Source organism: Neofelis nebulosa, chromosome 9, assembly GCF_028018385.1.
Source record: "Neofelis nebulosa isolate mNeoNeb1 chromosome 9, mNeoNeb1.pri, whole genome shotgun sequence".
NCBI classification, from domain to species: Eukaryota; Metazoa; Chordata; class Mammalia; order Carnivora; family Felidae; genus Neofelis; species Neofelis nebulosa.
Genome location: NC_080790.1, coordinates 10,907,802 through 10,926,204, shown reverse-complemented (window position 1 = coordinate 10,926,204; position 18,403 = coordinate 10,907,802). Strand labels below are relative to the sequence as shown.

The window sequence follows — 18,403 nt, the reverse complement described above, 5'->3', positions numbered from 1 at the left end:
GCTAGATTTTAATGCTAGAGCAATTTCCAATACCTGGGAAAGAATTGCTCGCTGTAAGCTGGCTGGATTCTGCCACCTGGGGTGTTTTTCCCATTAAAAAATTATTTTATATGTAACCTAATCATCTGGTTTCCAAAAACTGTTCCCAAAATTAGATTACATTTCATATTTAATACCAAAATTATAACCCCATGAAGACTTCTGACCTAATTGTCCTTCTTTATACTTTTCTCTTGTTCTTTCTGACGTTTCTCCAGGATGCTAACTCATCTGAACGTGTGTTCAGAATGGAGTCCCACATATTTTTCCACTTGGGGCTTACTTCCATCTCACCACTGTCAAATAAAAAACAAATCTGGACTTAGTAAAGAGAGACTTTATTTGAAAGGATTGTTTCAAGGATCATTTCAAGGATTCTTTCTCTGATCATGTGGTCAGAGAGTTCTATTGTAATAATAGATCAGCAAGGTTTATGATCAAGGTTTAGGCAGAGAGAGTTTTTTCTTTTGAGGAAAATAAACAAGACCAGAAATAACCATGTGTGTGGAACAGGGATGAAAGGGTGGCTGATCACATCACAGAAAGTTATACTCTGAGGTCAGCCTGTCCTTGGGGAGTGGATGGGAATCAAGGAGAGGCTGGATGCTGGCTCAGGCTCAGGTCAGAATTCAGGGATTAGAGAGAAAAGAAACTTAACCAGAATTGGATTCATAAGCACTTTGTTCTGATTGTGGGGTAGGGGGCGGGGGGAGCAATCATCATAGGCGATCATGTATGAGACAAAGAATGGAAATGTGGAGGTTCTGTGTCTGGTCTTACCATATATAAACAAGGGAGCGTCTGCGAGTCTTACTTAGGTCATTTGGAGAAGGATGTTACTTTGCGGCAGGCTGTTTCCCAGAACACCAAAGAATGGGTGGGAGGTTTCTTAGCCGCAGCTGTTTTATAGGATGACAGTGCCAGGATAAAGTGCAGCTTTGTCGCCACATTTCTCACTGTTGTGGGATCACCTTGATGCCAGACATACTTGTCTTCTATGGATGACAAGGCCTCCACCACTGCTCTAGGCTCCAGAACGGGATTGTCTTCTTCACCTTCCCAAGTATGGAGGAGAAAGTTCCACTGTTCCAACAGAGCACAGCCAAGACGGGGGAAGAAAGAAGGAAAGCACATCACAGGCAATTCCTCATAATAATCATGTTAGGTCATGCTTGTTTTCAGGTTCAAGTTCAAGCCCAGACTACACTTTGGTTAAAGGTACAAAAAGTGAGTCTTCATTTTCTTTCCCGGGATTAACCTTTTCACAGGATGGTACAGTGAGATGATTCACATACATAAAGTAAAAATCCAGCCTTACTTAGTGAGGGACCTTGACTTTGGATACCAAGTGGGGACAGGAAGACGATCATACCAACAGGGCTACATCCCATAAAGCCACACATGAAGTCTAGGATGTCCAGTCAATATTGAGCCCAGTCTTGTTCTTTTTACAACATCTCCTTCCAGGATGAGACATAAAATATGGCAGCATATCCTTGCCCTTCTTGAACCCTTTTCACCTTAGCTTGCTTCTTCTGGTAACGTTGTCTATCCAGAGAAGAATACACAAAACTTACCGTGAATAGCAATTACTTTATAGGCATAGTCATCTAAATTCATCCAGAGGAAAAGAGCACTTATCTTCAAAGAAACGATGGACAAACATTTCTGCTCTCATCTGGCATCTTGCACCTGGGTAATTCCCGCTCATCTTTCAAGGCTCAGCTTAAATATTATTTTCTCAGGACAACTTCCCCAATTCCACCATTTAGTGGTCCTCAGCTTACAGATTCTTAATAGCACTTTTTTTTTTTTTACTTCCTCATTGCCTTTAGGGCACTTTATATGTTATTCGTGTCATTTTTGCTTATTTTATCTGTCTCCTATGATACAGCCTGTGAACATCATGAGAAACGTATCTGACTTGTCACCACTCTTATTTGCCTGGTGTAGAGTTTCTGTCCATAAATATCTGAGTAAAAATTTATAGAGAAAAGCTTTACTGGGTCTAAGACTTCAGCATTAAAGTTGAGGATGACCTAATTATTCCTAAAAACAATAGGTAAGATTGCTTATCTTTGCATAAGCCTATGTGGCCCAGGTGCTGTGCCTTTCGTTTTGTTTTTGTTTTTATTTTTCTTTGTTCAGAAAGTCACAGCTTCCCTTGAAGGTAAATTGGAGTCTCCACTCTTGAGTGGTAGAGAAAATATGCAAGAACTTTTGAAATGGTAGTTTTTCTAACTTCTACACCCATCACGATTGTTAAAATAAGGGCTTAGTCACAGCCTGAGTCTGAGGTTACATATGTTATTTTCAGAATTAATGATGTATAGTGTAATTTGAGCTCTGAAAATGATAATACCTATATTCATCCTGTGATTTACCATTTTCAAAGCAATTTCACATTGGCTCATTTCATCCTCATGAGTACCTTTTGAGAAAAAAACAGTTTTTACACCCATTTTACAAGTGAAGAATCTGCAGTCCGTGTCTATTACTTGGCTTCCCCAAGACAGGCTGCTGAAAGCAAACTGGGGTCTAGCCCAGGCTTCCTGACCACATCCAATGCACCTGACACAACTCTCTCGTTGCTGAGTCAACAGCAAAGGGGACTCGGCCCATTTCTATCTTAGTTTCAAATAGATTGTGTGTCTTTGGCCTCCTTTTCCAAATGAGAGCCAGTTAGGTTTATCTCAAAGTGGATGCTGTTCTCTGGCACTGAGCCTTCTTTTTCAAAGGATATTCAGAGCTGGCAAGGATCTCACCAGTTACTCAGTCCAACGCAACATCCCCACCATGTGGCTATCCAGCCTGAACTTGAATGTCTGACCTGACGGAGAACTCACTCCTATACACATTCACCTGTAAGTAGTTATGTTGGCTTTCGATTTAGGAGACCTTGAGAGAACTAGTGTAATCATCCTTACTTTACACAAGGAACAACTGAGGCACACAACATTTAAGCAATTTGCTCAAGGTTGCGCATAGAGTAAATTGCAGACTCTAGATTTGACCCCCCAGCATGCTGACTCTTAGAGCCCCCCTGCTAAATAAGCACATATTCTGCCTCTGTACCTAATCAGTATCTCCCCCATTGCTTCAATGAAGGTTATAAACCTTCCAGGTATTCTGACGCCAATTTTAATGAACATGGATGCATGTCCAAGTGATGGGGATTAAGGAGAGGAACACATTATTTAGAGATTTGGATTTTGGCTTGGTTGGAGAGCTTGGCTGTGGCAGGACAGGATTCATCACATCCAAAGGAAATGTGTTAGCGAAATATTTTCTTCTTTAAATGCTCCTAATCAGCCCATTGTGGTTGTAGAAATTACCCCTTCTGGTGTAAGGCAATGATTACGATCAGGATAGAGATCTGGCTTCGTTGCAAACTCTGTTTAGATTCTAAGGCAGTTCCCACTCCTCACCACAACCCAGTTGCAATCTGCCATCTTTAAGACCGAGTGTGAGGTGGCACTGCCTAGCCATACAGTCTGGAGTGGACAAAGGACGCGTTTATGTTTCTCCATATCTGAGTTCAACTTAGCTCATGACCCACCTATTTTTTTTTTTTCTAAGGCAAAAAACTCAACCTTGCAAATTAAGGTAAGTCAGTCATTTTTATTTAAAACTCAGGGGTGCCTGGATGGCTCCGTTGGCTGAGTATCTGGCTCTTGGTTTCAGCTCAGGTCATGATCTCACCATTTGAGCTCCAGCTGATGCACACTGACAGTGCAGAGCCTCTCTCTCTGCCCCCACCCCCCACTAGCGCACACTCTCTCTCTCTCTCTCAAATAAAACTTTAAAAAAATGAATAAAAAATAAAATCCAATCTCATTTAGGTAGCTACTACATCAATTCCATTTCTCCCAGTCCCTCCCCTTTCCTTCTCTTCCACTGGGGAAGAATCAAGGTGCAAAAGTCTGTGCTAGCTCCAGGTTGGGGTGGGGTGGGGTGAGCATAGAACCTCAACCCATTATGTGTTCTTACAGGCCGCCGCTGAGGTTATCTCATTCTTCCAGGTCTTGGTCGCACCCCTGTCCCTGCTGGGACTGTATCATCTGCTTGCGGACTCACCTATAGGTGCCTATAGATGTAACACACCTTGTCTCCTCCTTGTTCCAGCCTGGAGGGCTCTTCCTATTGGCTAGCACTCTCAGATACTCTTAGATGCTTCCATGACAGGGCTGTAGGACTCTCCACAGGGCCTTCTCTGGGTCTCCTTATAGCTGTTTCTGTTCCACCCTCTGGCTTTTTATAAAGCAAAGAGCTCTCCCCCACAGCAAGAGAGATAAACCCTCTCTGCTTTGAGAGCCTCCAAAGTTATTTGAAGTTGTCAACCACCCTTCCCTCCCAAGGTTTTGACCCCAAAAGCGGATCAAGAAGTGGTTTCCCAACCAGCCTTCACACGTGCAGACACGTTTCTATCTCGTCCCAAAGCTTTCCCCATTACCCATGTTCAGTACACAACTTTACTTTCTTATTTCCTTGTCTAGTTGCTACACAGCTCTTAGGTCAGCCTTGCCTCTTCCTTTCTCCATAGTTGAAGCTGAACTCTACATTCCGAGCACTGTAGTTCTTGAAGAGCTAAAATCAACAACAATGACAATGACAAAAGTCCTCTTCAGTTTTCAAAGTTGTTAAAATAGGATATTGAATGAGGCTTTTCCTATTGTCCTGGAATTTTGGCTGAAGCCCCAAACCTGGAACAGTAAGTACTGTGACATTCTAAATAGAGCACCAAGTTGCTGCCAGTTAGTACTTCCAGTGCTAGTGAAAAGGTTGCCAAACCAGGCTCCTGATCCCCCACCCTCCCCTCCCCAAACAACCTATGCAAACAGGAGACTGGCAATTCCAAGGGAATTGGTTACAGGACAAGAAAACTTTACAGTAGCAGTCATGTCTGAAGCTTTTACCTTTTCCTTGGGTTGGGAGTGGGAAGGGGTTCTCCAAGAGAATCATCCAGAGAGTTCTTTGAGGTCAGAAAGAAAGGGACTGGGACCACCCTCCCCAGGTGGATATTGCCGAGTTGCAAAAGTCACAGGTCACTGCAACGAAGCCCATCAGAGTGTAGCACTCACAGGTTACTCTTAAGGGAGCTTAATACGCGCGTCCTGGTAAACATAGAAATGCGTGCCTGCTTCTAGCCCAGAAGCAACAGGTCACTGGAGCCCCTGTGACAGCAGGGTGGGGAAACAGGGCATCCAGTGGCAGACTGCTTGCGCTCCTAGTGTTTAGTGCAGCAGGGTGTTTGAGAATGGCCCAAATGGATGGTGCAGAAAGTAGCTAAACTTGAACCATCTCTTAGCTATCCAATAGGGTATTTTTCAGGGGCAAGGGGAAGCCAACATCTGTGGGAGTGTTCCCAGGGACAGAAATTGAAAAGGGAGTGATTGGCTAATGGTCCAGTTGTCAATGTCAGGAATTTGTGCAGGGATGAAATTCACACAATGGATTCTGGACCCGTTGGAAGAATCAGCATGTGATACCTGTCGCATGGAGGACATCACTAGTCAGCATAACTACAGAGGGCCACTAGAACCAAACCTAATACGTGAGAAGAATGTTTGCCCCTTTCCTGTATATTCCTACTCTTCTTTCAGTAAGAGCCTCAATGGGAAGAGGGAGGTGTCCAAGGTGTCTAGGTCTCCAGGCTGGGTTAGGGATGGCCTGAGTATAAAGCTTTCTCTGGATGAGACAAAGTACCTTTTGCTGTATGCTCGAAGGGACATCTGTAGTACCAAAAAGGGAGCACTAGTCTTGAAAACAGGACCTGCTCTTAAAACCAAGAGTGGCCATAAAGTCATAGATCTGCTTGAGTTGTCATCAAAGAGCCAGAAATACATCTGGAAAGGAATACAACATTTTCCTACAGGCTGAGCAACAGTGAGTGAGTTACTGAGTTAGTTACTGCCTCTGTGCCAAGACCGGGTTAGGAGATCAAGGGTTTAAAAGGTGGTTCTCGCCGGAGTCTTTTGCGACCTCCCTTTTTTATGGTTGTTAGTCTTACCCTCAAACAGTTTAATGGTAGAATGGTGGCAGGTAAGGAAAAATTACAACGCAGGAAAATATATCAGTTAATATTTAAAACAATCTTTCCCCTCTATGGGAAAAATGGTCTGGATGCTATCAAGATTTTTTTTTTTGAGTTTTCTTTATTTATTCTGAGAGAGAGAGAGCGAGCATGTGGGAGGGGCAGAGAGAGAGGGAGACACAGAATCCGAAGCAGGCTCCAGGTTCTGAGCGGTCAGCACAGAGCCCGACGTGGGGCTCAAACTCACCAACCATGAGATCATAACCTGAGCCAAAATCAAGAGCCAGTCGCTTAACCGACTGAGCCACTCAGGCGCCCCAAGATATATATATATTTAAATTCTAGCTTCTTTTCATGATGGTGTTGTTGCTTCCTTAGATAGGAGTAGGGGGTGAGAAAATTATTTTTCTTAAGATATCTTTATTTTTGGTTCTTTTTTTTTTTTTTTTGTCTGTCTAACAGATTGATTCCAGATTAGTTCACTGTGTACATAGTTTGCAGAGAGCCAGGCTTATGGCACTGCCTCTTCAGACCCTGACCCTATATCCCAAACGTGTATTCTCTGCTCTTTAGGTAGTGGCAACAGTATTTTAACAAGCCTCCTACCCCACTCCTAGGTTTGTTCCCTCTAAAACATTTTCCACATTACTGCCAGAGAAATTGTCAAAACTTTATCCAATCCTCAGTCCTGTGTTTAAAACCCATCAATGACTTTCCATTGCCAGAGAAAACTTACTTTTATTCTGCAATAGTCTTTATGTTCCAGCACTCATCCAATCTCTTTTTCCTTCTTGTCTGTATCTTTGCTCATCCCCATTGAACTCCTTATTGCCTTCCACAAACATCATAGGTTTTGCTCCCTAAGGACCTAACCTCTCTCCTTGCCATTCCCTGTCTCCCCCCAGCCCCCCACCACCCAACAGGCACCACCCACCACTTTCCTCCTCTTATGTGCCAATACCTGGCGAACCTTCAGTCTTCCTGCAAGAACACGTCTTTGCAAATCTTTGGGCAGCGTTGTTTATCCTCCCTGCGTGCTCTCCTCACGTCTATTATGGTTCTTTCTGTAATAGCCTTTTCTCTTTGCTGTATTTCTCTTCCACGAATATTTGCACATTAAGGGAAAATGGAGGGTATTTTCCATGGCTTTATTCCCATAGACTGGTGCACCCTGATTGGAGAATAACAGAATGAAAATCATTTTAGATCTTTTATGGTTCCTCTCTTTTTTCAGATGTATTCAGTAAAGTGGGATATAGACTACCTCAATTCCTTGAGAGAACGAGATGTGCTATACCCTTCCACGGTGAATGTACTTAACTTCCGAGGTTCCTGTGGTTTGCTTAGTGAGTTCTGTGAGTTTTTAAGCTGAGGACAGCACCAGACGAAATGAGGCCAGATTGAAAGAAATCTGTCATAGGACCAGGAAGAATTTAAATGAAGTACTTTTAAAAGCAGATTAGTGCTCCCATCCGCTGGCTATTAATGTCTCTCATTCCTTCCTGGAATTACTCTAGAAGACTGAGAGAAGTGTGAGAGAGAAAAGCAGAGGAACACTTCTTGCTATAACTTTCTTTTGTCCCACATCTGGTGACTGACAAGGACAGGATGGGCAGACTGTCTTTCTTGCCCAGAGCCATTTTAATCCATCATCATATTGAAGACGCTTCAGAATGAGAAGTGACAGCCCCCACCTCGCAAGGGCTCTGCTGGGGAAATACCTCTGCACCCGAGGTCCCAGAGGGTTGTCCAGACATGATGGGCCGCAGCTTCTGAGACCATGCAGGGAGGGGCGACAGCCACGGGGATGAGCAGGAGCCTTGCTGGAGGAGCTGTGGCCAAGGAGGAGGAAGGCCATTGAGTGGAGCGGTATCCGTGAGAAGCCACTGTAGGACAGTGTTCCCAGGCTGATCTCGTAGCTGGAAGGAGCTCACCAACTTTGCAAAGTGAGCGACTCCTTTTCCTGCAGCTCACCCCAGCTTCTCCTCAAGCAAGAGGAACATCAGATTGATCTTTCTCCTCTGTACCTCGCTGTTTTTGGTCTCCGGCAGGTCTAAATCCGGTTCCATCTCCCTTCATTTCCTTTCCCGCAGCATGGGTTTACCAAAATTAAGTTTTGCTGACTAACAATTCTCTAAGGCCTGATTTCACTATTATCTAAATAAGAACACTCGGTCTGATTCATCCTGGATTCAGGCTCTAAATGTGCCTTTAGAAGAAGTAACATTTATTTTGAGCTGACGGAAGTGGGAGATTGGCCTTGCCTTCCCCCTGCGATCAGTATTAGCTTTAGTCCCCGATTTACAAATGTTTGGGTCCTGTCAGGCAACACAAACATTTCAACATCAAAAGGCTGCTGGCCTTGAGATTTGGCCCTTCCAACTGGCAGGAACGACTCAGAGGCAGTGCTTTTAAAATGTTGTATAAAATGTATATATATTTATATATATTTTTTCTTTCCCCCAACAACTGATAACCTTTCTTGTACCAAAAATTGCTAGATTTGATGCAATTTGGTATGGTCTGCAGCACCGTTGGAAGGAGATTACAGCAGGGGCATTTGTGCCTTGGAACTTCTCTTCACAGTAACAGAAGTAGGAGAGAGAGAGAGAGATCATCCTTGGAAGAGATTTCGTGTGGTGACAGCAGAAGAGGGGAAGCCAGAGGATTCAAACGTTTCATCAACATTCTCTGAAGACAGACACTTTTGATTTCATAGCGTATGTTCAGTCTCAGAGATTTCAAGTCTAGGCTCTCTTAGTCAGGAAACAAAAAGAGTTTGGGGCACCTGGGTGGCTCATTAGGTTAAACATCCCTACTCTTGACTTTGGCTCAGGTCATGATCTCATGGTCCCTGGGACTGAGCCCTGCGTTGGGCTCTGCGCTGATAATGTAGAACCTGCTTGGGATTCTCTTTCTCCCTCTACCTCCGCCCTTCCCCCATCCTCTCAAAATAAATAAATCTAATTTTAGCTCCAAAAGAGGAGGCGAGGAAGCACTAAATTTCCCTGTCATTAGCTGTCATACTAATATCCTAGGGCTGCTATAAGGAATTAATTTCCAAGGGCTGCTGTAAAAACAACAGAAATTTATTCTCTTCCTGTTCTGGAGGCTAGAAGTCCTAAGTTAAGTTAGTGGGGCCATGCTCCCTCTGAGACTCTAGGTAGAATCTTTCCTTGCTTCTGCCTAGTTTCTGATGGTAGCCGGCAATCGTGGGTGCTCCTTGGCTTGCAGCTGTATCATTTATATCTCTGCTCTGTCCTTCCATGGTGTCCTCCCTGTGTGTATGTCTTCATATCGTCCCTTTTCTTATAAGTGCATGGGTCATATTGGGTTAAGGGCCACCTTTCTCTACTATGACCTCATCTTAACTAACTGTACCTGCAATGACCTTATTTCCAAATAAGGTCACTTTCTGAGACACAGGGGGTTAGAACCCAACATATCTTTCTGGAACACAAAATTCTATCCATGGTAGCTCTCTAGGAAGTTTGAGAGGTTGGACTTATGAAAGTCAATGGCAGCTGGCCATTGTGAGGTCATCGAATCAAGCACTTCCTGCTCTGCACCTGCCCTGCAGCAGCCCACTCCCAGACATCTGCGAACTGTGGTCATCCATCCCAGGTTGGAATGCTTCTCCGTGGTGCACGTACTTCTGCAGGATCCTAGTTTTGTTGTGGGAGATAGAGAGGCAACATGGAGAGAGGAGGTGTCCTCAGAAATGTGTGCATGACACAAATCACCCAACTTGCTGCAGGTTCAGATTCCTGGGACTCAAGCTCTAGAGATGCTGTTGGCCATTCAATCATAGGTGTTCAAGTGGCTATATTTTGAGAAACACTTACACAGAGAAGAGTCCAGGTAAATTTAATTTGAATTTTGAGTGAGCTAAATCCTGACTAGCTGTATGGCTGTGAGCAGAAATAAAGCTGTTAAAGCCTTGGCTTTTCCCTCCTTAATCTGGAGAGATGATTAACAACACATACTGTAGATGACTATTTTAAGAATTAGAGATACTTTGGTATACCCAGGTAACTACAGCCCCACAGTTTCATGGGGGAGAATAGAGAGCCTTGTCTGGCCTCATTCAGAGGTGTCCTCCTCCTTCCTGGAGTCTGCCTGTGAGTCCTGGGGCTGTTTCCTGTGTAACCTGGGGTATTTTTAAATTTTTTTTTAGCCTTTATTTTTGAGAGAGACAGAGCATGAGTAGGGTGGGGTAGAGAGAGAGGGAGGCACAGAACCTGAAGCAGGCTCCAGGCTCTGAGCCGTCAGCACAGAGCCCGACGCGGGGCTCGAACTCACGGACCGTGAGATCGTGACCTGAGCCGAAGTCGGCCGTGCAACCGACTGAGCCACCCAGGCACCCCTAACTTGGGCTATTTTAAGCACCTGTGCAGTTCTCTTCTGTGGTCCAGTGTCATGAGCCTTCCCCATCATTGTTTGCTGTCGGTCAGCTTGGGCAGAAACTCTGACCAATGCCATCAGAAGAGCTGCTGAGATTAGCCCCTGCCCATTTGGTGGACCCAGTCTCCTGTTAACCCCTCAAGTCCCCTGGGAATTTTTTATCACCACTGACTCTGCCACGGAGACCTTCCTGGGTTTTTGATATGCTTCCCTTAGTGGCCCATCTCTCCTGGATATAGCTCCCAGCTCTGGATTCTCATTGCCCAGCATTCATTCTGGACCTTGGCCCTGAGCTGCTGTCTATCACTGGTTGGAATCCGGGTCTTTTTATGGGTGTTTTCAGACTGTTCTAGGTAGAAAATTCCCTTTTAATTTTGCAGGGTTTTGTTATTTCTGCCCAGGTTATTTCTGCCCATTGTTTATTTCTCTCTAGAGGCCTGGCACATCATCCCTGTGGCCCAATATCATAAGGATCTTCTTTTGAGACCAAAGACCTGTTTGTAAATTTCTGCACCCCAAATGTGATACAGTGCATATTCCTGGCAAATTCTTCTGCTCATATGAATCCAGTCTTTTAATTTTTTTTTTTTTAACGTTTTATTTATTTTTGAGACAGAGAGAGACAGAGCATGAACGGGGCAGGGGCAGAGAGAGAGGGAGACACAGAATCAGAAGCAGGCTCCAGGCTCTGAGCCATCAGGCCAGAGCCCGACGCGGGGCTCGAACCCACAGACCGCGAGATCGTGACCCAAGCTGAAGTCGGACGCCCAACCGACTGAGCCACCCAGGCGCCCCGAATCCAGTCTTTTAAAAACCTGATACCAGAGGGACGCCTGGGTGGCTCAGTTGGCTAAGCAGCCACCTCTTGATTTCAGCTCAAGTCATGACCTCATGGTTTGTGGGATCAAGCCCTGCATCAGGCTCTGTGCTGACACCATGGAGCCTGCTTGGGATTCTCTCTCTCCCTTTCTCTCTGCTCCTCCCCCACTCATACTTGCGCTCTCTCACTGTCTCTCTCTCTCTCTCAAAATAAGTAAACATTTTAAAAACAATAAATAAAAAAAAAAATAAAAACTTCATACCACGGTCTGACACCTACTTAAAACTGTAGGTAAATGAATTCCTTTCTCTAATCCAGCTGAGGCCCTGATTTCAATGTGTCATGTAATTAGGTTCCTGATGTATAGTAGGTCCTCAATACATGGCAACTGCATTGATTTTACTATATATAGTTACCTCAATTAAAAAAAAAGTCTTTCTTATATAAAGCCAAAGTTTTATCCCCTAAACTTTATGCTGTTCTCTAAGTTATACAGAATAAGCTATTCTCTCTTACCAGTAAAGTTTAGGCTCCTAAATCTGACTGAATTCTATAATGATTTTATTATGGAAGAAATCCAGAAATTCATAAGCATTGAGTATACCCAGTGCTACAGTGACATTTCCTTTCCTTTACATTCCTCCCTTGCCATGTTAGGTCAAGGTCAGATTCTGTTCTTTCAAGGGCTCCATGACCAGGAAGTTGTCTGATCACCAAGCGGGGAGGAGGAGTCTGAGAGAACCTAGTCCAGGATCCTGCAGTGTGGTATTCCTCCAACTTTACAGGGATCCCCGTCGTTTAGAGGGCATGGGAAAACAATTGCCTGGACCTTGCTCCCAGAGTTTCAAGTTCATCACGTGTGAGTGGGGCCTGAGATGCATATCTGAGAAATACGCATTTCTAAGATATTCCCAGTGTGGTGCGCCCTGAACATCCCTGCTCTAGGGGAAGCTCTTCCTGCCTTTCAGATCCTTTACCAGCTGCTCTGCTCTCCTAGGTGCCAACAAGTCATGGCTGACCCTTCTGTTGCCCTTAGCCTAACACAAACACCTACCTCCAGGTGGGTGGAATACCTGTTGTGGTTTGTGGTCAGGTGCTTCCATGTGGAGCCAGACCAAAGCCCATCTCCCATGGAACCCATATCGTTGCTGAGCTGTTTCTCCTGCCCTGCTTCCCTCACTCCCTTCTCCTCAGAGCCTCTCCCCACAATCACTTAACAAGAACGCTATTTTCTTCCTCTGCTCCTAGAGAATCCAACCTAAGATGAATCCTATTCATATTTTTGTCCAAATCATCTTTTTTTTTAATTTTTTTAACGTTTATTTATTTATTTATTTATTTATTTATTTTTGAGACACAGAGAGACACAGCATGAACGGGGGAGGGGCAGAGAGAGAGGGAGACACAGAATCGGAAGCAAGCTCCAGGCTCTGAGCTGTCAGCCCAGAGCCCGACGCAGGGCTCGAACTCGCGGACCGCGAGAATGTGACCTGAGCTGAAGTCGGACGCTTAACCAACTGAGCCACCCAGGCCCCCCCAAATCATCTTAATATGTATAAAGCACCAATTATGCACTGGTGCTGTATATAGAGGCACGTTAAAAAAAAATACACGTCCAGCCCCATCCTGGTCACCGCATGTACCCCTGCCCTATAATCAGAGTCCGAAATGTGTCACTGAATTCTGCATCCTAGAATCCTGCCTCCATTTTGCAAGAGTGACATTGCCCCTTAAGATACTGAATTGGCAAACCTGATGGATGCAGGCCCTCTCCTACCTTATGATTGTCTGGGCCACCACACTGCCTATGGAATGACACCCAGACTTCCTGGTTAGAGATTAAAAACTCTAGAAACTGCTCCAACTAGTTTGCTAATGCTCCTGGGGCATCTGTGTGATTGCCTCACCCAAGCCAGCATACTTACTGTATGTGTTGTGTTCAGCTGGGCTCAGACACCTCTTTCTTTTCACGGACGCTTTCAAAGGAGCTTTTCATGACTCTTCAGTCTGATGGAGTCCCCGTTCCGTGTTTTCTTAACAAACTCTGTGTGCTTCTTTGAGAGTGTTTGTTTGCTTCCTCCAACCCCCAACACCTACACAAAGCTTCATAGCACTGTCTTTTTCTCCTGAGTACCCAGAAACTGACTCACTGTAGGCACTCAATTATTCAGATTTGCTTCTGCTTTTCCTACTTATGAGCTGTATAATTTGAAGCAAGATAGTTATTCTCTCCTATCTTGAGTTACCTCATCCGTGAAGTGGGACAGATAACATAGTAGATCTGTGAGTAATGCAAGTGGAAGTGTCTAGCACAATGCCTCTGAAGATCACAAACACAGTAATGTCACCTGCCCTCTGTCAACACCCATCAAACCGTATTCCCTTCTGAGGTTCTCTGCACCTTTCTGAGTCTTATCCTCCCTTCATGGCCTCGGCTTCCCTGCCCTCAGAAATCTTTCCCATTTTGGTCTCTGACGGTCGGTGCCTGTGAGGGTGAATATGGAGACCACCTAAGAAAGTGGTGGCTGGTTACGGCCTATGGTCAACAGCAAAGGGTGTGTCTTAGCCCTTCTTCCCCTTCATCACTGCATGGATTCTCCCCCCAGCCAGAAGCTCAGGGCCCCCTGCTGCATGGTATGAAAATAAGGCAGGAGAAAATGTTCATTTTCATATCTTGCTCTGCCTCTGCCAGGTCGAGTGATGATGGATAAGTTATTTTCTGGCTCTGATGGGCTTGTAAAATGTGGGTGGGAGCGGGGAACATCTCCCACGATGGTTTGAAAGCAAAATGGGAGAGCCTGTATGAAAATTTCTGACACGAAGCCGGCTTATAATTGTGGGTGCCATCTACATTAATGATTGATAAATGCAGTTGCCTGTGCAAGAGATGAGGCCCTGAACTAAGTCCACAGCGATGGAGATAGGGGAAGTTAGAGTCCACTGACTTTGGCAATGAAATTATGTCCATATAGCTCAAATATATGCTCAGTGAATAAAACAGACTCAAACGTGCAGAGAGAGTACTTGGAAATGTGCAAAGGCACTAAAATCTCCATCTTTTTAGAGTTGGGCTAAGGGATGAGTAGTTTAAAACCTCTGAACTATTTACTTGATCTGGTCTTTCAACCACATAGTCTTTCAGCAACCTCTGCTGTGCAGATTGGCATAGGAAGTCTTCATAGGCTCTTAATCAAAGCTCGTAATTAATTTGCCTAAAAAGAAAGAATGTGCTGTGGCACTGAAAGCTGGATTATAATCCTGGAGTAGGTGGGAGGAAAGTTTTTTCCCATGGAAACTGCATTTTTTAAAAATAATGAAGTACTTCAGAATCGAACCATGGCAATGATTGTGATTTTGGAAGTCTGAAGACATAAGGCCTGGCATCGACATTGGTTATGGAAAGGCAGCAGAAGGAAAGGACAGGAACACGTGGTTTGGGCTGGGAACGATCTGAGTTTGAGTCCGCGTTTTGCTACTGGTTGTGCAAAACTGGGCAAGTGATTTCTGCATTTTGGTTTTCTTGAAGACTGAGATTGTCATTATTTAAAGTTTTTGTGTTAAATATTTCACATAAATTAAGCGTAATGCTTTCAACTTGTGGCGGATACTTCAAATAGTGGAGATGAGGGTCAAAGAATACGATTGGATGGTAAAGCCAACTAAAGCCACCCAGCTTAAATACTGGCCTTGGGAAATTTTTATTCCCACGATCTTTTGAATTCTGGCAAATTATAAAGTACCTTATAAACTTAAGATAATTCTATTGCGGTGAATCCATTAAATGAAGTAAAAGGAGAGATAATTCTAGACTGAATGTAGGACAGAGCACTCTCAGTCGTTAAACAGGGAGCCATTAGACTGGGGTGGCTCTAATACCTTGGCAGCTTATATAAGCAAACTGACACCTGAGACTGAGTCAATGCACTCAAAGCTGATAAAGAAACTTAAGAACAGGCAACCACAAATAACCAACTAAACTTTCCCAGGTAAGACAGCTGCTTATGCTTCAACCAGTCGTAAAATTTATTTGCTTTGCTTCCAGGTCTTCCCCATAAAACACTGCCCCTGGAACCTGTTGGTGAGGTGCTTTCAATCACCTTGGGTTCAGCATTACCTGATTTGAACCCACGTATGCTCAAACTCGTTTGGTGAGATCCTGTGCGAGGTGTGGGGGCGGGGGTAGTGAAGATGTTGGCATTTCGATTTACGATTTACGTATATTGAAGGTACTTGGCTTAACTTCCGAGGACGAGATCTCAACATCACATCACGTGTCCCAGCGCCCCGCTATGCGGCATAAACTCACAGCATGGAAAAGTGGGGAAAAGAAATTGTTCTTAAAGTGCTCATGCCTGCTTCCGCTCTTCTCCACTTGCCTCTTTGTAATCCTTCAGACATGTAATTTGCTTCCAGCAAAATCAAGTATTCCAGTAGCATCCAGTCATGGTGCTGGATGCCAGGAATAAAATAATCAATGAACCTAGGAGGGACAGCTCACTTTGGTGGAGGAAACAAATATAGACAAAATATTAAAATAGAGTCATGTAAAAACACAACATGTAGATGAAAAGGTGTAAATAGATGTGTAGAGGAGGGTGCCTGTGGATAATAAAGAAGACTTCAAAACAGGAAGTGGTCCTTTCATGAAACTAGAGACCAAGTAGAATTTCCCAGTTGGATGAGCGAATCAGTAATCCTGGGAATGATGATGATGTGAGCATAAAAGTCATGAAGACCATAGACTTTCGATTTTCTTGAGTGTTGGGTGACTCTGTGGGAGAAATAAAGGATAAGGCTGAAAATATATTTAGGGATTAGCTCCTGAGTGCGACTGCGTCTCATGAGACACATTTCAGAGCCATGGAAAAACTTCGGGCAGGTGTATGAATACTGATTACGCTTCACACCTCCTGCCAGGAGGCTGATGCAGAGCTCACTCCAGTTCCCAGAGCTGTGACAGCAGGAAGCGCTCCAGCTTTCACCTCCTCTTCCTCACTGTCCCCAACTCATCTGCTGGCCTGAACCCCCAGACCACTCTGTTCCCACATCACCTTTTAGAATTTCTCTGGTTTCGAAGTATACAAGGGGATGGATCAGACAGGTGCACTAGAAGAAATCCTACTACACAGAAGTCTTCAGAGAAGCCACAGAAAACAGGCAACTGGGTCTGGGGAAATAGACGAACGGGTGATGGGGAATATTCAGGAGACACAAGTGACACTCAGTTGTAACTACGTGTGGGTTGCAAAGAAGATGGGACTTCATGACCTGGATCCCTGGGAGAAAATGATGACACTAAATGAGACAGGGCATCAGTAGACCTGCTTTTTAAAAATTCTTTATTGTTATTTATTTTCTCTGTCGTCTCAGACTTGTCAGCATCTGTTTTCCCTCTTGAGTCCTGGTACTCAGTGAATGAAAACACATGGCAGCCACACTTTCCAATGGAGCTGCTACACTCACTGTGGGCAGGACTCACGGGTATCCGTGAGTATCCACAGGTCCTTGTCACAAAGCTGACTTTCCTTTCACCTGGTACATTTGGGCAGGTGAGGGGAGGCCTGCCTGAGTCAGGGGGAGGCGGCACTCTGACTTCTAGCCCACTTCGTTGGCCGGTGGCTTACTTGCTGCCACCATGTGGCATGTCACAGCTGCTGTTGTCCGTATACTTCTGTCTCCTGAAGCGCTGGAGGGGGTTCTCTGGTCAAGGGAGTGTGACTGCCAAGCGCTCCCGCCTCAGGCTCTTTACTCATGAGGTGGATGGAGCCGTTCTCAGGTGCCTTACAACCAGTTATAAATTATTTTCAGCGAGCTAAGGTCAAAGGCATGGAGAGAATAGAAAGTGACAACACTGAAGATTTATATGACCCCTCTCCTACAAGGAGACCAAGCGCTTCAAATATATGATCTAATTTGCCCTCCTCTGATGCCTGGAAAAAGGAGGGTGTGCGGGGGAGGCAGCGATTAGAGGCAGGTAAGAAGGCTTTGGTTAACAACCTTGAATAATCCATAAGGCAGCACGGTTCCCTTCTCTTTCATTGTGCTTTAGGGTTTCTTCTTTTCTTTTTTGAGAAACAGAAGCCGACTGACCTTTCCAAGACGGCTTTTGAGCTCTGTGTTTCCCTTCTTCGGCGTGAAGGCCTTAAGCAAGATGGAGAGGATGATTCCACATTCCGTGAGCTGCCTTGCGTTCCATTCCTTAAGGAAGTGGCATGCTGATGCCAAAGTTACCTTAATTATCAGACCAAATAAACAAGCAAACTGTGATATGGAGAAATTTATGATGCGGCCGTTTCTAAAAAGAAAGTTAAATATTGAAGATGGACGACTATGGCTGCAGTGAGCTCCCAAGATGGATTTCCACGTGTGTGCATTCCACCATGTGTTATCTGAAACTCTCTAGTGGATGAGAATTCGAGGTCATGCCTCTTTCAGAGAACACAGGTTTTAAGTGGACCATGGCTGGTAGCACGTATCTGACTTGTCCAGTGTTACAAAGGAAGTTGGGGGGAACTCTGACCTCATCCCAGGTGTCCTGACTTCCTGTCCATGTCTCTTGCTGTGCCCCTGTGTACGAAGCCACTTCTGCCACACCTGAGCACTGTTTCCGTTCCCATTTCCCATGTACAGAGAAGGAAGTTGATAATGGTAAAAATAAATATGACCAAGGCAATGCAGACCAGTAAAGGGCTTAGGGGAAGGGCACAGGAGAAGAGATAACTGGAATTTAATCTATTACATGCACAGCTTTGGGTAAAGGTGATAAAGGGAGGGCGACTATTTACAAATTGCACAGGGCTGTCAGGGAGGATTTGGGGAGCCCAGACCTGGCAATGGGCAAATGAGTCTAGTCAGGATGTGGGCTTTCAGGAAATCTCCAGGGAGAAGAGCAGGCCAAAGACAAGGGAACCATCATTCAGCAGCGGTGACAAAGAGCAATGAGAAAGATCTTGGGAGGACAGGCAAAGTGACCCCAAAGACGGACCATGTTACTTTAGCAACATGTATGTGAATTTCACATGGGCCATGCAGGGCATGAACTGCCCCAGGGAACATTCTAAACTACCAAAGGCGCCATGGGAGAACATAGTTCTGGTAGCTTTTAC

The 18,403-nt window shown here is 44.8% G+C and overlaps 2 long non-coding RNA genes across 3 annotated transcripts; one reads left to right on the top strand and one right to left on the bottom strand.

Moving 5' to 3' along the window:
- Positions 1-358: 358 nt before the first annotated feature.
- Positions 359-8,205, bottom strand: LOC131484377 (uncharacterized). 2 transcript variants are annotated; one of them, XR_009248204.1, is made up of 3 exons: positions 7,035-8,205; positions 1,412-1,587; positions 359-1,122 (listed from the first exon to the last, which is right to left on the bottom strand). It is a non-coding gene; the product is annotated as an uncharacterized LOC131484377 (long non-coding RNA). The 2 variants fall into 2 exon arrangements; XR_009248205.1 differs by lacking the exon at positions 1,412-1,587.
- Positions 8,206-9,226: 1,021 nt separating this feature from the next.
- Positions 9,227-17,564, top strand: LOC131484376 (uncharacterized). Its single transcript, XR_009248203.1, has 2 exons — positions 9,227-9,934; positions 17,370-17,564. It is a non-coding gene; the product is annotated as an uncharacterized LOC131484376 (long non-coding RNA).
- The last annotated feature ends 839 nt before the right edge of the window (positions 17,565-18,403 follow it).